The sequence below is a fragment of the Equus caballus genome, chromosome X (genome assembly GCF_041296265.1).
Source record: "Equus caballus isolate H_3958 breed thoroughbred chromosome X, TB-T2T, whole genome shotgun sequence".
NCBI lineage: Eukaryota > Metazoa > Chordata > Mammalia > Perissodactyla > Equidae > Equus > Equus caballus.
In genome coordinates, this window is record NC_091715.1 from 119,846,840 (window position 1) to 119,870,959 (window position 24,120).

The 24,120-nt window shown below is 44.0% G+C and overlaps 1 pseudogene; it reads left to right on the top strand.

Moving 5' to 3' along the window:
* Positions 1-18,529: 18,529 nt before the first annotated feature.
* LOC100055003 (large ribosomal subunit protein uL10 pseudogene) lies at positions 18,530-20,008 on the top strand (annotated as a pseudogene).
* The last annotated feature ends 4,112 nt before the right edge of the window (positions 20,009-24,120 follow it).

Sequence of the window (24,120 nt, forward strand, 5' to 3'; positions counted from 1 at the left end):
TTCTCCTCCACCTGCCACCCCTGCCCTCTACCACCAGCAATCTGCATTTTCAGATATCAGCATTCACATTGCCAATGTGCTTCCATGTGGCATCCTATGCTGCTTCAGCACCCCATGTCTTTGGACACCAACAGGCATACCTCCAACATATCTCTGTGCCGTTCCCTTCTTCTCCCCCTTACCGTACCATGTCCTTGGGTGCCAGTGGGCATGCTACTGACATCTCTCCATATAGCATCTCCTATCTCCCTCTTTAGTACTCTATATCCTTAGACACCAGCAGGCATGCTGTGTCTCCATGTGGCAGCCCTCTTCACTACCACTGACTCCTCCAAGCTCAGAAGGGAAGATGGAAAGGGAAGGTAAGCGATGTATTTTAACATGGTTGAAACTGGCCAACACGTGGTCCAGAGTCTGCTGTCTTTGAACATCCACACTAGCTCCTTTTTAATCATCTTTTATAAATGCAAACTTGATCTTGTTGTTCCCTACTTAAAACCCTTGGATGACTTTCAGATCCATAGGCTAAAATCCCAAAACCCTAATATGGCCTACAAAACCCTACATAATTTGAACCCTGCCTACTTCTCCAGTATCATCTCTGTTTTATTTCTCTGGGTTCATTCAGTTTCCCAGAGCAGAATCTTCCAATCTCTTGCTTGGAGTGTGTAAACCCGGCTGTCAGTTTTTTGGGACCTGAGCCAAAGAAGGGCACTGGTGGTCTCAATGTTCACAACACAGAATTTAACTTAATCCCTGTTTCCAGCATGGCATCTTAGTGGACCGTTAGCTGTGCTTGATTTAAGCGTCCCATCTTTTGCTAGGATGGAGGAAGGGATCTGGGGACTAACTATTCCTTATAAAAATGTTTAATCAATCATCCTGATCTCAACTCCATACCAAAACTCCCACTTTCAGAGATACCTGGTGCCTTCAATTCCTGAGCCTATTGGGGTTTGCAGTACAAAACAGCTTCCTTAGCTTTCAGTTTTCTCTTGTCTTCTAAGTCAGTTCCTACTCGTTTGTCCATTTTCTAGTTTCATTTCTTGGAGGGTGGGTGGGGGTGTGCTGCCTTGCCTGTTGTATCCTGTCTTCCTGTTTCCTTTGTCCTCAGGGTGTTTGGCCTTTTACTTCCTTTACTGTCCTTTTTGTGGGGTCTCGGAATGGAGCTAAGTGCATGTGCTCAATCTGCTCCATTTAACTGGAAGTGGAGTTCTTTTAAATAGTAAACACCCTCCTTCTCTTTAAAGCAGATTTCATGAACAAAAAATTGGATTTCATAAAATCATGAAATATTATAGCTAGAAATACTCATTCAGTCCAGTGGTTCTTGTCTTTTTTTTTAAAAGCCTTAATTTTTTTAGAGCAGTGTTAGGTTTACAACAATTGAGGGGAAGACACAGAGATTTCCCGCATATCTCCTGCCCTACACCTGCATAACTTGCCCCATTATCAACATCTCTCACCAGAAGGGTACATTCGTTACAATTGATGAACCTATGTTCATAATCATCCGAAGTCCACAGTTTACTTTACAGCTCACTCTAGGTGTTGTACATTCTACGGGTTTGGACAAGTGTGTAATGACATATATCCATCGTTATAATATCATACAGAGTATTTTCACTGCCCTAAAAATCCTCTGTGCTCTCCTTATTCATCTGCCCCCACCGTGGGGAACTGCTGATCATTTTACTGTCTCCATAGTTTTGCCTTTTTCCAGGATGTCATATAGTTGGAATCATATGGTATGTATCCTTTTCACATTGGCTTCTTTCACTTAGTCATATGAATTTAAGCTTCCTTCATATCTTTTCATGGCTTCGTAGCTCATTTCTTTTTAGGGCTGAATAATATTCCATTGTCTGGATGTACCGGTCCTTGTCTTTTTACCACCAGGTACCTCTTTTGTTATGTACTCACCCTGCCCCCTCAAATCCTCACATTTGAAAAGATTTCGACTTCCAAAACTCAGTTTGGGAAACTTTGGTGTAGTCAGCACCTCGTTACAGATGAGGAGACTGAAGCACAGAGAGGAGAGGGGCTTTGCCAAAGTCTTACGACCAGTCAGGGGTCAAGTTAGGATGTGAACCCAGCTCTCCTGCCTTCTGCTCCAGGGCTCCTTTTAGATCTAGGATGTGAGATTTCCCACCCCCAAACTGATGGCAAGGTGATGGTAATCTTTCCTTCTGACTTCACGCTGTGCTTTTTCTCAGCAACATAGTTAGCAGCGTTGAAATATTACTTCTGCTGCCCAGGAGGAAAAGCCTCCCTCCCATCTTGAGGGCCACAGAGGACTAAACATCCTGGGAATCACTGGAGCTTTCTTAGGGCCCTAGGGGAACTCTTTGTTTGAAATGTAATGAAGGTTCCTCTACATCAAACATGGAGAAAAAGCAATAGAAACATTTGAGAGTCAGTGCAGGAGGTCCTGTCTATCTTAGTCACCCAACCAATCAGCGGGGCTAGTCTAGACTCCTACTGCGAGCTCTTCCAGCTAGGAATTACCGAGGATACACGGCTTTCCCCTAAAGGGGTTTACATCAAACTGCAAAGACAAAACATCTTATCAACCAAATTGTAACCTCTCTAAAGGCATGGCCTTTGTCTTCCCCATTTCTTGTGGGCCTCAGTGCACCTGGCCTCCTTCTGGATACATGTTACCTATCTATGGTTGATTAAAGCTTCTTTGTTGCATTATTTCCTCTCCCCAAAGGGGGAAATAATGAGTGCTGAGTTGAGGCAACCATGTAGCCCCATTCCCCGAGGTAAAGCGACTACATACATTTTGTCTGAAAACTCACTGTCTTCTGCAGAATTCTTTCACACTAGTAAAGGTTAAATTTTGCTATTCTCCTGGAACTTTTGAAAATATCTCCTACAAATGAGGAGGCTAACAATAAAACCCCTACTGTTTGTATAGGCTTTGTGGTTTACTGTGATCTCATTTAATCTCCTATTTTGTCTTTTTCCTCAGTACTTTGTATATAAATGTTACTGATTCCCTTCAGAGGCAGCCATGTGTGGTGGAACAAACAGCGCGGGACTGGAGTTTTAGCACCCACCTCTTCAACTAACGATCTGAGTAGTATTAGGCAAGTTGCTTCCCCTCCCTAGGCCTCGATTTACCTACCTGCAGCAGGAGGAAAGGGTTTGGATTCCAGATAATCTGAGGCCACATCCAGTTTCTAATTGGAGTGCAGTGCCATTGTGTGGTTTCTGCTAAGGGCGTGGTTGTTCCAAACCAAAGGGCAGGGACAGGATGCAGTCTGATGATCAGGGACAGAGGAGGGGTGGTTGAGCAGCTTTGCACAGTTGCGGGTGCCTCACTCCCTGTCTGTAGATTTCCAAGGCTGTTTAAGTTCATGATCCTAGGGCATTGATTGTCCGCCCCCTGCCACACACACCATGCCATTCAGGGTTTATTTCCCAGGGTCTGCTTTAAAACCGGTGGAAGATTTTCGGAAGCCTCAGATCTTCTTATTTCTTGCCCTCTTGACATCTGAGGCCCGAAAAGAACTTGGGTTGCCTGCCTAGGCAGGCTTCCGGAGGCCGCAGCCTTCTATCTTCCGGGGCTGGGGGCAGGAGGGTGCCCGAGCGAGCGCAGGCAGTCATTGTTTGGGTATTGACTCAAAGGAGCGGGAGCCACAATGCACAGGAAAAAGGATGAGCTCTTGACGGCTAAATGAAAAGATTCTTATCTTGGAAACAGCGGTTTCTTATGCAAAACAGGGGGCGGCAATGTGATTGTGCCCCACGGAGTACATTCAACAACAGGGATTTCAAATGAAGAAGCTATTTTGCATACCTACGGGAGCAGCAATGGGCCAGATTGTTCATTAATTAAAAAGAGGGGGCGGGCGCTGAAAAACCCACGCTCCCACACTTGCTGCTGAACCGAAATAATTCATCTGCCTTCCTCTCAGTCCCAGTTGATCAGCTGGGAGACAAATGTTTTTTCAACCGTAGCCACCTCTGGGAGAGGAGGAGGGATGGAGCAGGGAGGGAAGGGGTGTCACAGATAACTGGAACAGCGGTGATCTCTCAACCATTTCTATTTGGCCTTCAAATGTATTGTACATAGGCGGTGGGTTTTTGTTGCCCGCCTCCCCCCCCCCCCCCCCAATTTACTTTCCTAGTACTGTTTGATTTCATATGAAAGAATTCTGAGCAAATCCCCACTGATGGGGAAGAGAGGAAAGGAGAGAAATAAAGAGGTGGGGGAAGGAGGGAGAGGCCAGCAACGCGTCCTCTAACTACAGTCCCCCTATTTCCCCAACTCTGACATGTGGTCCACTGAGGGGATGGACTAGAACTGTGGCTGCCCTGGAAATTCCAGAATGTAGGTCACCCATACTGAATGGGTAATGCCACAAGTGGAGAGTAGACTTGACTGTGGTTGCAGGTGGGAGGCACCAACACCTCCCACGTATCTTTCCTACCAGCCAGACTACTCTCCTACCCCACAGTGTGTTTTGATTAAGGATAAGACTGGTTATCATTTATCAAACACTTTCATATATGTTACTTCCCATGTTATCTCCTATCACTATGTTACCCATGTGTGCCAGGCACTTTCACTTATGTTTGCTTATATGAGCTTCTCAGGTACCCTGGTAGATAACTTGGGTATTATTGCTCCTGATAAATAAATGAAAAGCAATAGTATATATTGGAGTATATGAGGAAGCCATTTGGTTTAAAACTAATTCGACCTGACCTTGTTTTCCAAAAAGGCCTGAAGTGGCCTGTTGAGCATACTTTACATGCTTTAAACATTTACTATGTCCCAAAGACAAGAATGATGTCTTAAAGATAGGAATGTAGCTTCCCCCCATATCAGCATTTCCTTTAGGATAAGCATCTCTCCCTAGAAACTAAGGATTAATTACTGACCTGTGGTGCTCACCTTGTGACCACTGACCTGCTATGACAGCTAAGTATGTTATGACAATTGTAAATGGGACATTCCTATGTGATATATGCGCTTTGTTCCAAGATGGTATATAACCACTCAGTACACCCTACTTCTTTGGTGCCCTTCCTTCCTTGGGGAAGGAAGTCTGTGGGCCACTCCTCAAATCTGGTTCATAATGAAGTTACCCCAATTTTGATTTATAGATTGATTATGGATTATTTGCGCTGACACTCTTGTCTTAGAAATGAGGAAACTGAGGTTCAGAGATGTTAAGTGGGTTATCCAAGGTCACACAACTTGAAAATCACAAAGCTAGGATTGGAACCCCCTCAGTCTGATGTCAAAACCTGTGCCCTAAACTACTGTGCAATGCTAACTCTTCTCCCTTCTCCCATTTTTCCCCAAGTCATGTTTGCCAACTCTTACCCAAAAGGCAAACTTCCCAAGGTTGGCAATCTGGCAAAGCAGGGCAAGGATGGAGGTCCTTCCTGAATGTGAGACACTCCCCGCAACCATGCATACCTTCGTATGGAAGACAAGCTAAGGAAGGCAAGCCTGGTAGATTCTTTGTCTACCACAGGCTCACTAGTTTGATTCATGTTTTTAAAGTCAGGTTTATTGAGGTATAATTTTCATACAGCAAAAGTCTCCTTTTTAACGTGCACAGTTTAATGAGTTTCAACAAACATATACTGTTGTGTCACAGGCAACACAATCAAGACATACAATATTTTCATTACCTCAGAAAATTCTCTTGTGCCCCTTTGCAGTCAGTCTCTTCCTTTTTTTTTTTTTTATTAATGTTATGATAGATTACAACCTTGTGAGATTTCAGTTGTACATTTTTCTTAGTCATGTTGTGGGTACACCACTTCCCCCTTTGTGCCCTCCCCCCACCCCCCCTTTTCCCTGGTAACCACCGATCTGATCTCCTTGTCAATATACTAACTTCCACCTATGAGTGGAGTCATATAGAGTTCGTCTTTCTCTGACCGGCTTATTTCGCTTAACATAATACCCTCGAGGTCCATCCACGTTGTTGTGAATGGGCCAATTTTGTCTTTTTTTATGGCTGAGTAGTATTCCATTGTGTATATATACCACATCTTCTTTATCCAATCATCAGTCTCTTCCTTTTATACCCAACCTTTGGCATCCACTGATCTATTTTTTATTCCTGTAGTTTTGCCTTTTCCAGAATGTCCTATAAATGGAATCGTTCAGTATGTAGGCTTTGGGGCTTGACTTCTTTTCTTTAGCACAATGCTTTTGAGATTCATCCATGGTTTAGTTCATTCCTTTTTAATGCCAAGTAATATTCCATTATATGGGTGTACTACAATATATTCATGCATCCGCCAGTTAGTAGACATTTGGGTTGTTTCCAGCTTTGAGTGACTGATAAAGCTGCTATGAATATTTATGTATAGGTTTTTGCATGAACATATGTCTTCGTTTCTCTTGGATAAATACCTAGGAGTTGGATTGCTGGGTCATTGGATAAGTGTATCTACCTTTATAAAAAAAAAAACCTGCCAAACTGTTTCCAAAGTGGCTGTACCATTTTGAATTCCCACCAGCAATGCCTAAAATTTCTAGTTGCTCTGCGTCCTCACTAACACTTGCGTAAGGTCAATCTTTTTAATTTTAGTGATTCTAATAGATGTGTATTTTATCTCATTGTAGTTTGACTTTGCATTTTCCTAATGACTAATGACATCATGTCCTTTTGTGTGCTTATTTGCCACCTGCATTTCTTCTTTGATGAAGTGTCTATTCAAATCTTTTGCCCAATTTTTAATTGGGTTGTTTGTTTTCTTATGATTGAGTTTTGAGTTCTTTATATAGTCTGGATACATGTCCCTTATTAGATATGTGTTGCAAATATTTTCTCCCCGTCTATGGCTCACCTTTCATTTTCTAAGCCTATCTTTTGAAGAGCAGAAGTTTGTAATTTTGATGAAGCTCAATTTATTTACTTTTTTAATCTATTATTCATTCTTTCTTTGGTCATATTTACAAAATCTTTGCCTAACCAGAGGTCACAAAGAGTTTTCTCTTATGTTTTATCCTAGAAGTTTTATATTTTCAGCTTTTACATTTATGTCCATGATCCATTTTGAGTTAATTTTTATATATGATACAAGGTAAAGGTTGAGGTTCATTTTTTTGCACATAGGTGTCAAATTGTCCCAGTGCCATTTGTTGAAAAGACTCTTTTCTCCACTGTTTTGTCTTTGTACTTTTGTCAAAAATCAACTGACTGTATATGTGTGGGTTTACTTGTAGACTCTCTATTCTGTTCCATTGATCTATATATCTAGCTTTGTGCCAATATCACACTGCCTTGTTTACTGTAGATTCATAGTAAGTCTTGAATTCAGATAGTGTAGGTCCTTCAACTTTGTTCTTTTAAAAAATTGTTTTGGCTCTTTTATGTCCTTTGCCTTTCCATAGAAATTTTCGAATCAGCTTGTCAATTTCTACAAAGAAGCCTGCTGGGATTTTGATTGAGATTGTGTTGAATCTATAGATTAATTTGGGCAGAACTGACATCTTAACCCTATTGGGTCTTCTGATCCATGAACACGGTATGCCTCTCCACTTATTCAGGTTTTCCTTAATTTATTTCATCAATGTTTTGTAGTTTTCAGCATACAAATCTTGCACATATTTTGTTAGATTTATCCCTAAGTATTGCATTCTTATTATGCTATTGTAAATTGTCCTGTTTGTTAAATTTCAATTTCCAATTGATATACAAGTGATTTTTTATATTGACCTTGTGTCCTATGACTTTGCTAAACTCATTCATTAGTTCTAGTAGCTTTTGGTACTCTCTTTGGGATTCTCTGGGTAGATCATCACGATGTCTGTGAATAAAAACAGTTTTATTCATTCCTTTTCAATCTTTGTGTCTTTTATTTCTTTTTCCTTGCTTAATTGCCCTGGCTAGAACCACCAGTACAATGTTGAATAGCAGTGGCAAGAGCAGACATCCTTGTGTTATTTCTGATCTCCAGGGAAAAGCTCTCAGTCTTCTACCATTAAGAGTAATGTTAGGTGTGGGTTTTTCATAGATTACCTTTATCAGGTTGAGGATGTTCCCTTCTATTCCTAGTTTCCTGGAAGTTTTTATCATGAATGGATCTGCATTTTGTCAAATGCCTTTTCTGTATGAATTGAGATGATCATACGATTTTTGTTTTTCATTCTCTTGATATGGTAAATCACAGTGATGGATTTTCAAATGTTAAAACCAGTCTTACCTTCCTGGGATAAACCTTACTTGGTCATGAGAAATTATACTTTTTATGTGTTACTGAATTAGATTTGCTGATATTTCGTTGAGGATGTTTTTGTCTATGTTCATGAAGAATATTGGTCTGTAGTGTTCTTATGTCTTTGTCTGGTTTCGTATTGATTGGGTTTTGAATTGGAGTTATTTTTCAAGTAGAGGGGCTAAATTTAGAGCTGGTTTGAGGCAACAGTGTTATTAGAAGGCCAAGTTTCTCTGAGGCACTGACTTTGCCTTTCTTTCTAAGCCACACTACTGACCTTTTCCCCTACAACTGCAGATGGCGCTGGACCCTCAAATAGTCCCTCTGCTGCTCAGAGGACTGGAATTTTGTCTCTCTTCTCTGCTTCACGTCTAAACCAACAACGCAATGCACAAAACAACAGAGACCTGCTCCCTGCATGTAACCGTTACCTAAACGGATACACTAAACCTGAGGGGCCCAAGAGACCTGCAGTCATATCTCTGTCTATGCTTAGAGTTGAATGAGCTCCAGGGGCGCCTGCACACATGGTCACCAGGGTGAAAAGGATGCTGAGGGGAGATTTCATCCAGCTTGTGAATGGGAGCACTTTCAAATCTTCACCTGTACTTAGCAAAGGTTTGAGAGTTCTCTGTAGTACCCTGAGTATTTAACAAGCATTCTGATGCTGAGTAATGATTACAGCTGTACATAAAATAGAAAGATTAGAGTCTCAGTTGCCTGCTTAATATGTAAATGTATCCAGTTATGTGTGAGTGCCTTTAATGAAGTAACTTGCACTTCTGTTTCCTACATTGAAAGCGATTGATGAAAAAAAAACACTCTATAACCCCATCAGAAATTAGCAGCCAGCAGGTCCTTTGAAAGGGCTCAGTGGTGCTTCCTGGCCTGGGGCTAGGAGGCAGTAGGACTGGGTTTTAGCCCTGGTTTTACAATTGATTTCCACTTCTCTGAGCAATAGGATATAGATGTCCTTACCCCCAACTGAGCTCAGAGAGTTGTTGATGATGGATTGTGAAATAACTTCTCTCACTTATTTACTTTGGATTGCTTCTCATTTCAACCTACGGGAATGGATAATAAAAGTAGCAGCTACCAGGCTCTGTGCTAAGTGTTTTGCTTATATTATTTCCTTCAATCATCACACCAGCCTTGGAAGATAGGAATTAATAAACACCTGTTTCATAGATGGAGAAACCGAGGTTCAGAGAAGGTAAGTCATTTGCCTGACCTCACCGTGTAAGTTCACAGCTAGGCTGGAATTCAAATTCAGATCTCCATGGCTACACCTCACTGTCTCTGCCGCTGCTGAGGATGATGACATCAGTCTGCCAGAATTCTCTCACCTGTAACTGGATGAGCTTGGAAAGACAAGGAGCGTTCTGTGTGTCTGTGAAGAGCTAGATCCAGACAGTGACTGGGGTTGAGCACTTCCTTCTGCACCTTACCACACACACACTGCCCTCAGCCTTTCACGAGAAGGGCAATGATTTGAACTGTACTTCTTCTAAAATCTAGCTTAGGATGAGAGTAAGACTTCCCCCTGCTGCTTCGGTAGCAGTGAAGGGTCTCCCTCTGTGGAGGCCTCACCGTGGCTGTGGGAATGTGGCTGTACTGAATGGCTCTAACTGGAAAAAAATTATATATGGCACTTATTATGCACCAGACACTTCTCTAATCACTTTATACATGTTAACTCATATAGTCCTGACAACAATCCTGTGAGACCGCTTATGATTCCCATTTCACAGATAAATAAACTGAGGCACAGAGAGGTTAAGTAATTTGCCAAAGTCTCCCAAACAACAAGAGACAGAGCCGGGATTTGAACCCAGACAGTGTGGTACCTCTAGACCTGCGCCCATCCATACGGTAGCCATTAGCCACATGTAGATATTTAAATTTAAATTAATGAAAATTAAATAAAATTAAAAATTCAGTTTCTCGGTCATACCAGCCACATGTCAAGTATTTAATAGCCACACGTGGTTAGTGGCTACTGTATGGGATAGCGCATTTATAGAACATTTCCATCATCACAGAGCATCAGATCGTACAGCACTAGGTTACATTCTGTGCTTTTAAAAGGTTAAAAGGCATTTAGACGCTGTGGCCCTCTCAGAGGACAATCTGAGTACATCTCCTTGTGTTCCTGGGTTGGTTTCAACTCTTTCCAATTTTTTGTCTCATTCCCTTTCTAAGCTTCATGGGTGAACAGGAGGGGATTTTCAGCTCTTTTTAAACCTGGCTTTAAACTCTGACCTAAGCCTCATCTACCACCAACCCTCCTCCTCCAGCCCCACCTGACCTCAGGCTCCTACGGAGGCTTGGATGTTTGAAGAGCCACAGACTCTGCTCAGGACTTTGTAGTAGACCTGCAGGCCCCTTCTGGAAGCCCCAACTCATGGCAGGGAAAAGAAAGAGGCCAAGGGGGTGTTGGCTGTTAGCCCCTTGCTACTTCTGTCTTGGCCCTTATCAAATCAGTCTGATGTGCTGCCTACAGAAGGAGAAAAAAATAAAGGCGCTTCCAAATGAGAGTCACAGAAAAGAAGTCGGCGGCAGTCCTCCTCCGCTCCACTGATTTACAGGCATTACCACAAAATTCCTCAGGGCTGAGGGAGGCGGCCAAGCGGTGGACAACGATTACCAAAGGAGATTTTTGTGTTTTTGGGGGCCTAACAAAGTAGGGTCCTCCTTGCCAACGACAAGGAGGGAAAAGCCTTGTCGCTTTTCTATAGGAAAGCGACAAGGCTCTATGCCCCTCTGCCCCTAAAATAAATCTGCCTCTGAACCTTGCAGCAAGTCTGTGATGCCTCCTCCCCTTCAGAGTGAGAATGTGCTGTTTACTCGTTGGCCAACATCACATCTGCGGCAGGCAGGCAGTGTGGCCCATTCTCCCCACAGGGCCCTGAGATGAGGGCACGGTGGAGATGTTTCCATGGGTGGGGAGTAGTTTGCTGAAAAGTTGCAGACCTACCAGACCCACTTCAGCAGTTAGCTCTCTTTTTAGCCTGTGGCCCTGTCTGTAGGTTCAAATTCAGGAAGGAAGGAAGGCTTGCAAAGACTCCTCATCGGCACAATGCCTTCTACAAATAGATGCTTCTCGGGGCATGCCAGGACCAGGATTTCAAGGACGATAATGACCAGCGTTCAAAAAGAAAGGGGAGGCCACTGAGCGGTTGTTTGTGAGTAGGCCTTGGCATCTGTGGTCAGTACAGCAGGTGCTTTGCTGCGATATTGACAGGGGGTGGGAGAGGGTGGTTGCAGAGGCTCTTTATCCCACCAAGCACCCAGCCTCTAGGTGAGAGGTGACTTGGAGAGCCCATGTCTGAGTCAGTGCTGTCCCCTCTCCTGTTTCCTATTCCTGGAAGCAACCTGTTGCCCTCATGTGTGTTGTTATAAAACCTTTTCAATAGGCCTTGCAGGGCCCTTCAGAATAGTAATAAGTCCTTAGGTCTGACGGCCAGCTGCAGTTTATAGAGCATTTTCAAGTCCTTGGTCTCCCTTTTCCAAACTCACCTGTTGTCTGTGAGGTAGGGAGAATGGCAGTATCATCTCCATTTTAACGGTGAAGAGATGGAGGCTGAGAGAGGCCTCAAGTTTTCCTTGCAAGGTAGTGTTTGAGTGGCACCTGACTGGAATCCCATATCTAGCTACACTTCTGCTTCTCGAATCTTCTAGTAGCTCATCTTGCTGTCTCTTTTGTTGGGCCTTTGGGAGAGGGTAGAAAAGTTTGGTTGCCGGGAAGGGAAGACACTACAGCTAGCACGGTGTGCTCCTGCATGGGGTTGAGGTGGTTAGAGGGATTGACAGTACTAGAAGCTTCTCTGGGCTCTCTTCTGCCTCACTTTTGTTCTTCAGCTCCCCTCTTCTGAACCTGGTCTCTCTCTTTTCTCTGGAGTCAGAAGCCGCTCCAGTATTTTTTTTTTTTTTTGTCACTGGCCGAAGTCCAGTGAGGACAGTGTGGATGCAGGAATCAAGGGAACATTCTACGCTGCCCTCTCTTCTCACTTCTTGAGATAATGTCCAGCTTGCCTTGCTGATTGACAATGCTCATGGGGATGAAGCCATCCTTTCAGGACCATGGAGTGCTTGAAATGGCAAGGTGTTAAAAAGAAATAGCAAGCCCCAAAGAGAGTCACTTGTGTTAAGCCCCATCAAGATTCAATACCTAACCTAACTGCAGTTTCAGCCTCTCCCAGGAGTGGAATTTTAAACCAATCAGTCTGGAATTTCCTGATCAACACCAGTGAGGTAATCTGCATGATAAGACCCCCTGCCTTCCCCTAGGGGAAGGTAACTTGGCCTGAAATAATCCTTTCATTTCTGTGTCCCACCCTCCTGCTGCCCATAAAACCTTCCATTTTGTGCAGCTCCTCAAAGTAGCTTTCCATTTACTAGGTGGGATGCTGCCTGATTCACGAATCATTGAATAAAGCCAACTAGATCTTCAAATTTGCTCAGTGAATTTGTTTTTTTAACACAGGTTAACAAGTTTGGGTTTTATCTTGTAGACAGTGGTTAGCCTTGGAAGGGTCAGTGTACTGGGGGTTAGAAGGAAACCCTGGGAAAAGGTGTGCTCTGGGATGCTGTTGTAGAAGGACGAGCAGGAGGCAGGAGCAGCTCTGCGGGGGTAAACAAAGTGCAGGGATCACCTCAAATGTGATCCAATGAAGACCTTGCCCCAATTAATTGCTAGAGCTGGCTCCTCACCTTCCAGCAAATGGTTACAATAAGCTGGCCACAGCCCTCAAGTGTGCTGTGGTTATCTGTTTACGTGTCCACCTTGCCTGCTTTTCTATGAGTTTTGAGAGCAAAGGGGCCTAGTCTTATTACCCAGTTCCTAGTACAGGGCAAGACCTAGAGTAAATGCTCAGTAAATGTTTGAATGGTGATAATTTCATAACTTTGCTCACAGATACTGCCAACAAATTCCCATCAAGGACTGCCAATTCTTAGCAGAGTCTTTCCTGCATATATATTAGGCACCTAGGTGAATCACACTGGGGTCCTGTTTAATGGGCGGGAGCAGTCCTTGACTAACTAGAAAGTAGTTGGCTAAATGGAGCCCTGGTGTCTGGCAGAGGTAGTTTTTCCCCTAAGGGCCTGTTAAAGAAAACTTATTCTGACACTTGTTAAAATGGTAAAGAAGACTTTCTGCAAGACTATTGCAATAGGGGAGAGAGACTGAACTCAACTCCTAATACAACAAGGACAAGAGGAGATTTATAGCCAATGAGCAGAATGAGGGGGTCAGTGGGTACAAAATTACTAAGAGGAACTTGACTAGATGTTAAGGACTGAATGTTTGTGTTCCGACCCCCGCATTCATGTGTTGAAGCCTCAACCCCCAATGTGATAGTACGTGGAGGTGTGGCCTTTGGGAGGTGATTAGGTTTAGATGAGGTCATGAGGGTGGGACCCCCATGATGGGATTAGTGTCCCAATAAGAAGAGGAAGAGACACCAGAGTGCTCTTTCTGGGCCATGTGAGGACACAAAGGGAAGGCAGCCATCTGCAAGCCTAGAAGAGAGCTCTCACCAGGAACTGAATCTGCCAGCTTCTCAATCTTGGACTTCCCAGCCTCCAGGACTGTAAGAAATAAATGTTGTTTAAGACATCCAGTCTATGGTAGTTTGTTACAGCAGCTCAAGCTGACTCAGATAGACATTAAGGGTGAGGGAATTCTTGCTAAACTGGCTTTAACAGGATTGTTACTATAGGCAAGCCAAGGACTTAGAAATCAATGGTGGGGGATGAGGAACTTGATCAGATATCAAGCGTGATCACATATCTCTGGGGGCACTTTTGCTAAACTGACATAGCAGGATTCTTTACTAAAGGCAGGCCAAGGACAGGGCCTAGTCAAAATAAGGGCTTAGAAAAGCCTGACTAAATTTTGGTCACAGAAGGAGTCTTTTTCAGGCCCAGTCTGCTGGGGCACAGTTTTGCTCACTGTGTCTGGCATCTGCCACACCCCTGTGACCTCCATTTGCCTAGGCAGGTGCACCTGGTGGGAAACCTAAGCTGCGGCCAGTGGTTACTCAGTGGAGCTGCCCATTAGAATCACTGGGGGAGCAGCTTTAAACATACCTATGCATGCGCCTTAGCTCCAACCTACTGAATCTGAATTGATGAGGGGATGAGGCATTTATATATTTAACAAGCTTTCCTGGTGATTCTCATTATCAGCCACGTTGGGGACACACGGGTGTACACTATGGATTGAACAAGAGGGCAACAGAAAAAAGGAATGGGGGACTGGTTGTTGGGGAAGAGGTGGGTAGAGGGTAGGGGTGGCTGGAGGGGATCCCATTGTCTACCTTTGCTCCCTTTCCCTATAGACATGGGGGACCCTTGGAGGGTGCCAGGACTTGTGTACTCAGAAAAGTGGCAAAGTAAGTGAACATCGTAGTACCTGCCACTTTCGCTTCTCAGGCCTTTTTTAACCCCTTCAGGGCCTCTGTTGCCTCTGAGACATCTCCTACCTACCCCACCTTCTCTTGACTCTCCTCTTTCCGAAAGAGTCTGGTTAAGTACTAGTCATTAAGGTTTGTATTTTTGGTGAGGCAGATTGGCATTTTTTAAAGGGGATAAATGCAAATGTTAAAGGACTGGATGGCCAAAAGTAGGAAATTCAGATATCTGACGGGGGCAGTAAGGTTTCGTGTGTGTGTCTGGAGGTAGTGGTTGGGGGAGGGCTCGCTAGTGTCCCTACAAATTACACAGACATAGCTGCTTGCTTTGCCTGTGCCTAAAGTCTGCTCAGATACTTTATCTATGCCCCAGATTCCTAGGACTTTCCGGGCGATATTAGGCAGAGTTCTACCTTTTTCCTAAAAGGATAGAAAAATGAAAGGTTTAACGCTAAACCCTGACTCTCAGGTAAGATGCAACCCTTCCTGAAATAGCACGATGTCAGCAGAGCACGGGCTCATTGGCTCATTATCAGCGAGGTCAGGACATTATTTCTGGCAGCTTCTGAAAGCCACAGCCTGTTAGAAAAAAGTCTTCTTCCTGAGGGTTTAATACAGCTTGCTCGCTTGTTCTCAGGAGCGCGCTCTCCCTTTCTCTCTTTTCTTGGGCCTCCTTTTAAAATGCTAATTAAATTTGCTTGATCTCCGCTGTCCCCCACCCCCAGCTAATTTTGGAGATCAAGAAAGGGAGCTTGATATCTATAAAAGATGAGCCTGTCTTTCCACCTGAGCTACCTTTGTATTTCATTCTGTTTTATTACAGGAAATTGTGTTGGGGCCTTAAACACTAACATACATAACATTGATTGTATTCTGCATAACAAATTGGATTAGGATAATTACCACACAGATGTTAAAAAACCCTGAATGCAAATCAATGCAATTAGTCATGACTTAATATACTATAATTCACACACTGGAATGTCTTATTGTGATTATACTATTTTAGAACAAAATGCTTTAACAAAAAAAGAGGAAGAAAAGAATTCTTTTACTCTGGTGCTGCACGTGCTCTGAACAAGAAATTATTTTATGCTAATTTGGAATCTCACTACTCAGAATTCTTATTAACTAATAAGATCCTTCAATTTCTCTTGCCCCTTTTTATACAGAGAAAGCGCCTCCTTTAGCAAGACAATTTCATGCACAATTCAACTTGAATGCCACCATTATGAACAAAGGAATTTGCACACAGATGCTTTTGACAAACATGGCTTTAGAAAACCGAGCCTTGGGTGGTGGGGGGCAGGGCCCCCCACTGATGGCCAGGACCCTGAAACAAAGCAGACAGAGTGTAAGCAATTGGAATGGGTCCAAGGTGGCCGGCAAATAGGCGGACCTGTCACAAGGGCAATAGGCTCAGAGCAGCCACAAAGGGTTGTGCCTAGCTGAGGGGGTGAGTGGGGGCTGAGCTCCAGCCCCAAATCCATGCTCCAAGCTGTGCACCCAGGTGACCTAAGGAAAGGATGCCTTTTTCTAATTCACACAAAGGTGCCTTATGGATACAAGGCAGGAGTTTGGTCAGAGAGAGAGAGAAAAATAATACAATTCTTATTGCCAGAAACTACAACAGCTGGGACCCCTGGAGTCTGAACTGTGAACTCGAATCCAATTCCTAAATTCTTTTCTGGTTTATCCTACAGCACAGCCCCACCCCCATGCTCTGTGCTTGCTTAGAATTCCCTGAGATTTAAGTTTTACACTCTTGAGTATGCTTTCTCTGTAATTGTTCTCTATCCGATTTATGTCAAAGCTTTGCACACCCAACTGATCTGGGGGACCCTTGAGGGTGTAGGCAGGAAAAATAATTTTCCCCCTACCCTTTTAGGTTATTGGCTGAGACCCCTCTGTAATAAGACAGATTAACAGGAGAAAAACAAACAGAAGTTTAATAGCATGTATGCCTCCTGTATACATGGGAGAGACCCAGGACAACTGAGTAACTCTATGAAATGACCCAAGCCTTCACCTTAAATACCATCTCCAGCTAAAGACAAAAGAAGATGTTGGGGGCGGGGAGCCAGTTATGGGAGGTGACCAGGAAAAGCACAGCAAACCAGGGTAAGGTTGTTGTGCAGATCAAAGTCCATGCCTTGTCCACTGATGAGAGTTTCTAGCGATTGAGAGTCATCCTTCTCTTTTTGGTAGAGAGGGGGAGACACCCTTACAAATGGAGATTTCCCTTATAAATCTAAATGTCTTACAAAACGGTAACTTCTCTCCGTTTCCAGAGATTTCCCTGTGTCCACTCTTCCTTAAACATAATCAGTCTAAAATAATTCTTCTGCCAAAAAGGCATGTTTTGGGGTGGCAAATTCTGCTCCCCTTCAAAGGCTAGGCTTGTGCCATCATCATCTTCCCTGGAGTACCCCCACCTACGGTTGCTAGATTTAGTAAATAAAAGCACAAGATGCCCAGTTAATTTGAATTCTGGATATACAACAGATGCTTTTATAAATATATAATAAAATGAAAACTATCCCACGCAATATTTTGAACATACTTACACTAAACTTAATGTTGTTTATCTGAAATTCAAATTTAACTTGGCATTCTGTGTTTTATCAGGCATCCCCACCCCAGCGCAAAGCACAGAGCTTGTGGATTAAAATAGATCTAGGCCACTGGTTATCACATTTGTGTGCACCAGAATCACCTGGAGGTGATTAAGACACAGCCTGCTGGTTCCCCACCCCCCGCCCCAGAGTTTCTGATTCAGCAAGTCTGGGAGGTGCCCCAAAATTTGCATTTCTAACAAGCTCCCAGGTAATGCTGCTGCTCTGCTGGTCTGGGGACCACACTTTGGGAACCACTGCTCTAGCACAACCTCAATAAGTAGATCCAATGGGAAAGAAGCTCTTGTTGCCAAGTCGATAAGAAGCAAGCAGAATGCTTTGCAGACCCCTTGCTGCAGGGTCTGTGGGCTCCCTGGCAGTGCTCCTTCAAGGAGTGTGTATTTGCCCATGCTGCCCTCAGCTACCTCCCTGCATAGTACCTCTTGACTGCATTAGGTTGGTCATAAGCAAAGTTGTGGTTTGGATTTGTTGCTTCCAGTCTTGTTTGTACCTCCATCAATTTTCACTCCTCTACCTCCCTCCCTTCCTCTAGGTGCCAGTGTCTTTCCATTTTCTAACTTGGGGATGGCAAACCTATGCATTGTGGTTCCCCATGAAGAGACTCTCCTTATTTATTTCCTAAGCAGGGAAGCTGCCATTTGGAGGTTGCTGGCAGTTTTTAGTGAAGACGTTGATTCCCTTTGAGGCTTTCCTCCTTTATTCTGGGAAAGTCACCAGAATGGCCCTTGACTTACAAAAATATAAAACACTACATGCCCATCAACATAGGACACTGATAGTTGTCCCAAGGGAATAGAGGAAATTTGCATAAGGAGTACCTGGGCTTCTATTTGAGACTGAGATTGAGATCCTGGATTTCTGACTGAGATCGCAACCCTTTTCTATTTGAGGCCCAAAGTTATTATAACGTTTTAGGATAGACTAGGGTGGTCCTGGCCCATTCCAGGGAGCAGGAAAGGGCAACAAAACTCCTGAGATAAAAAACATTATGAGAGGGTGTGGCCTGGTGGTATGTAGTGGTTAAATTCGTGTGCTCCACTTCAGCAGTCTGGGGTTTGTAGGTACGGATCCCAGGCACTGACCTAGCATCGTTCATCAAGCCACGCTATGGCGGCATCCCACATAAAAGAGAGGAGGATTGGCACAGATGTTAGCTCAGCGACAATCTTCTGCAATATTCCTCAAGCAAAAAGAGGAAGATTGACAACAGATGTTAGCTCAGGGCCAATCTTCCTCACACACACACACACACACACACACACACACACACACAAGCACCATGAGAGACCTCCGCTTGCCAGGTGTCCTCATGAGAGTGACATCATCTTTAAACCCTGCATGGCAATCCCTGAGGAAGCACCATGATGCCTGGGGAAGACAGGGTGACCTGGAAGTCCAACTACTTCCTTAAGATCATCCAGCTTTGGGATGATTATGTAAAATGCTTCATTGTGGGAGCAGACAATGTGGGTTCCAAGCAGATGCAGCAGATCTGCATGTCCCTCTGCAGGAAGGCTGTGGTGCTGACGAGCAAGAACACCATGATGCACAAGGCCATTCAAGGGCATCCGGAAAACACCCCAGCTCTGGAGAAACTGTTGCCTCATATCCGGGGGAAAGCAGGCTTTCTGTTCCTGAAGAAGGACCAACAAGCTCCCATGAGATCAGTGACGTGCTGCTGCTGGCCAATAAGGTGCCAGCTGCACCTGTATTGGTACCATTGCCCCATGTGAAGTTACTGTGGCAGCCTAGAACACTGGTCTGAGGCCTGGGAAGACCTCCTCCTTCCAGGCTTTAGGCATTACAACTAAAATCTCCAGGGGCACCATTGAAATTCTGAGTGGCGTGCGGCTGATTAAGACTAGAAGCGACACTGCTGAACATGTCGAACATCTCCCCCTTCTCCCTTGGGCTATCATCCAGCAGGTGTTTGATCATGGCAGTATCTACAACTCTCAAGTGCTTGACGTCACGGAGGAAACTTTGCATTCTTGCTTCCTGGGTGTCTGTAATGTTGCCTGCATATGTCTGCAGATTGGTTACCCAGCTGTCACGTCAGTACCCCCGTTCTATCACCAGTGGGGACAAGTGGGTCCTCGCTTTGCTTGTGGAGACTGATTACACCTTCCCACTTGCTGAGAAGATCAAGGCCACTGACACCACTGCTGCTCCTGTTGCTGCCGCAGCCCCAGTCAAGGCTGAAGCAAAGGAAGAGTCGGAGGAGCTGGAGGAAGATATGAGATTTGGTATCTTTGACTAATCACCAAAAGCAACCAACTCAGCCAGCTTTATTTGTGAAACGAGGAAATAAAGGCTTACTTCTCTTAAAAAAAAAAGCACTATGAGGGTAGAAGGAGACAGGACCAGGCGGCTGGCCCCTGCACTGAGGCTCCTGTGGTGCAAGGGGCATTGGGGGACATTTCTGCCAAGTCTTTGAAGCCACTGATACCAGAACTGCCTCAGCACAGCCCCTCCTGTGGGCAAGTTTATGCCACAAGCAAAGGTCCATGTGTGTGAAAGAATTGGAAGAGCCCAACCTACTTTATCTTGAAACATTTGTCTGGGCAACCATACCCCATCATCCTTGTGGGACGTAATCCAGCCCAGTGGCCAAAGCTGTATAGTAGTCTCAGGGAGTATATCTGATACCCTGTGTTCTAAGGGACCCCAAGATAAGGACTGAATTTCCTGTCAATATGGAATGTAAAAACTCAGTCATAATAATTTGAACATTAAAAGAAATGTTAAAAATTTGTATCCTGAGTTGAAGTGAGTTGCCCTTCTTTTTTTGGGCGGGGAGGGGAAGATTAGTCCTGAGCTAACTGCTGCCAATCCTCCTCTTTTCACTGAGGAGGACTGGCCCTGAGCTAACATCCATGCCCATCTTCCTCTACTTTCTATGTGGGATGCCTACCACAGCATGGCTTGCCAAGCAGCGCCGTGTCTGCCATGTCTGCACCCGGGATCTGAACCAGCGAACCCTGGGCCGCCAAAGGGGAACATATGCACTTAACTGCTGCGCCACCAGGCCAGCCCTGAGTTGTGCTTCTTACACATGATATATATGTCATTGCCTCCCACTTTTGCTCTCCTATTAGGTGCTATTTGATCAGAGCTGTCTTTCCCATTGAGCCTGGGCATGCCCTTTGGATCCTTCTATTATTAGTTACAGCATTCTTGGTTGCAAGTAACAAAAATACTTTTTAATAAATCCTTATCTAGCACTTACTATGTACTAGGCAGAGTTCTAAAGGCTTTATAAATTTACAAATTTGCAGACTCTTATTTTAATTTTTACTTTTTTGCTGAGGAAGATTCACCCTGAGCTAACGTCCATTAACAATCTTCCTCTTTTTTTTTTTGCTTGAGGAAGATTAGCCCTGAGTTAACATCTGTGCCAGTCTTCCTCTAACTTGTATGTGGGACAAAACCCCAGCATGGCTGATGAGTGGTGTAGGTCCGCACCCGGGAAATGAACCTGCAAACCTGGGCTGCTAAAGCGGAGTGTGCCGAACTCAACCACTATGCCATGGGGCCGGCTCCTACAGACTCTTTTAAATCAACCATAGAAGGTAGAGTTATTATCCCAATTTTACAGATTAAACACAAAAGGAGATTTCTTTTTTTTAGTATGAATTCAGGGGTGTCTCATAAAACCCAAGTTCCTGAATACAGGTGATCTTCAGAGATGAACTGGAACTGTGGGATAAATGCTATCTGGATTCTCTTTCTACCACTTGCTTCTGCACCTCTTTGTACCTGTGTTTCATTCTTCCCTCTTACATTAAAGCAGCTCTCTCTTTCTAGTCCATATGGAAGAAAATGTGGTGGCTAATATCACCCGAGTTTTACATGGAATGGATCTGACCATCCAGAGAGAGAAACTGATTTCTCTCTTAGCTCAAAAATTCCCTCAGAAGGAATTTATTAGCTCAGTTTGGTTTAGGTGTCCAGCCCTGGACTCAGTCTCTTGGGGATCAACCTTTGCTAACCAAATGTAACTCACAAAAGAGGGATTTATAAAACCATGGACAGAGGGCTGCACGTCACATTGCAGGAACATGCAGTTCCCACTGGTACCATGTGGACAGAGGAAGGAAGGGAAAAGTCCTTGAAATGAAGTATTGGGAAGACAATAGCTGTGCACACACTGTAACCCAGCATTCCACCTGGCTTCTACCAAGGGATCAGAATGGATATATGGTACTACTTCTCATCTCTGCTCTGACATCCTCCCTCTATCAGTACAGGAAATGGATGTGGTAGCCTCATTTACCCCCATGGCATTGGTCCAAAGGGAGGATCATCATATCTATCCCAAGTTTCCCCCTGTTCTCTGCCCCTGTAGCCCTTTTCTGTTCATATCTGAAATTGCTTGACCTCCCCCTGCAGGCGAACTCAGTCAAATGAACGCACTTTAAATAAACTTTTACTTAGACATGGTGGCCAAGCTGTTATGGACAAGGAAATTGCCCCCAAGAGGGATGTGGCAATTAGAGTAAGGCAGGGTCAAAGTGTCATTAAGATGGTTTGTCTGTCTGGCAATTTATGCAGGACCTTATAGTGTACTAGTTAGGCCCAGAAACTGAATTTTGTAAGAGATACTTAGAGGTCAGTCATCTCCTGGAGATGGACTCATGCTCACCAAACTTAAATCACAAGGGATAGAGATGCAAAGCCAAATTCCAATTTATTCATTTTAGGGAGTATAGATAACTGTTAATCAGACTGGAGTTGGTATGTTAGCCAGTCAGGCCAGACTTGAAAATAAAGCTTAACGATAGCAGAAGGTTGGCTGGGGAGAAAGGAGAATTAGGGGAACTCCTTGGATTGTCTTCATGACTTCTGCCATCTACCTGTGATAGCCCCATCCTAGAGACAGATCAGACAGCAGGGACTAAATACTCATATTTGTATGTGAGAATGAGCTTTCCTGGACCAGTTGAGCGACACATTGAGAGTTTCTTGTTCTTTGACTCACCACCTTCTAGCTCTCCACACTAACTTCTCCTCTGGTTAACACGTCTCCCTTCAGCTTCAGTCAAATTACCACGCAATGAGTTAGCAGCAGCTTTACCTCAAACCAGTGTTCTGAGAAAGGAACATTGTTCTGCAGGAAGATAATTGATGTTTGCAGCTAAAATTTTTTTCCATGGTCAATACTGAGTTAAAGTTAGATAGGTTTCTTTCCATAGGCCTTCTCAGGGTCATTGGTGAACAAACGTGCACTGTGAATTTCCAAAAGAAGGCTGACCACTTAGTTGTATTTTTCCTCCATATTTGACCTTTTTTTCAAAAGTTATGATGGCAAGTGTATTAGTTTCCTATTGATGTTGTAACAAACTAGCATAAGCTTAGTGGCTTAAAACAACACGAATTTATTCTCTTACAGTTCTGTAGTTCAGAAGTCCTACAATCAAAGTGTCAGCAGGGCTGGGTTCCTTCTGGAGGCTCTAGGGGAGAACCGTTTCCTTGCTTTTTCTAGCTTCCAGACGCCACCCACATCCCTTCTCCATCTTCAAAGCCAGCAGCATAGCACCTTTAAATCCCTCTCCCTCTCCTTTTCCCCTCTACTCTGTCATCACATCTTATTCTGACTCTGATACCCCTGCCTTGCTCTTAGAAGGCTCTTGTGATTACATTGGACCCACCTGGATAATCCAGGGTAATCTTCTCATCTCAAGATATTTAACTTAGTCACATCAGCAAAGTCCTTTTTGCCCTGTAACTAACATGTTCATAGGTTTTGGGGATTAGGATGTGGACATCTGCGGGGGGGCTGGTCATTATTTTATCTACCACAGGGAACAGTGGGAAACAGTGGACTTTGTATTAAACATGCTGATACAATCATGCTCTCCTGAGACTATGCCGAGGTCAAACTTTATTGGATTTGGGGAGTTCCTGACATTTCTCAGCTAATTATTTAGAGGCTGAATGGGCTCCTACAGATCTCAAAGAATTCTCAGAGGGTACTTCTTACCTACAGGATCCAATGTTCTCTACTTGCGGGGCAGTGGCAAAAGCTTCCAGATGGAAACAGAGGAAGGGCTGTGCACTGAAGAAGGGGACTTTCCCCAAGACTCCTTCCCAGAAACACACCATTCTCAGAGACCAAAGTCATGCAGAAGAATTCCATGGCAACAGATTAAAGTTACTTGTTTAATCGAAAGTAGAGATAACCTATCATTTGAAGTGGAAATTAGGGCTCCAGAACATCTTAACCGAGAGTGTTACCACCCTGGGAAACCCCCTGTTGACTTGCGAGCTAGAGAGTAAGGCTGCAGGCAGGTGACCTTTTTATGCCACCAACACATCTGTGACAGGTGCTATGGTGTGTTTGAAGAAATTGACACCCAAAGTTCTTCACTTTCCTGCAGAGAAAATTTGATCTCTTCTTTCTTTGTCCAAGGATATTTTACCGTATTTCATGATGATGGTAATAACTATTGACTTTGATCTAGTTTCAGTTGGGTATGGGATCCCCAAAGCTGATGATGTCACCAGAAACCAAACTGAAGACAAAGTTATTGAGATTCCATTAAATGCTGCATTGACTAAGAATAGTAATTTCAGCATAAGCACCTGAATATGCCAAAGATTCCACTACAGAGGACGAGTAACTTAGATTGTTGAGAAATATCTCCTCATGAGGCTTTGAGTCTGCTTGGGAAAATACATACCAGAGGGTCCCAGGTATCTCTTTCTCACCAAATCACAATAGGCTTTTCTTCACTCCCATGTTTTTCTTGTCCCCGCTGACTACCCTAACATTAATTTTTAAAAATATATTGGCTTCCATGACACAGCCCTATACTAGTTTTCCTTCTATCCCTTTGACCACACTTCTCTTTTATTTCCTGGTTCCC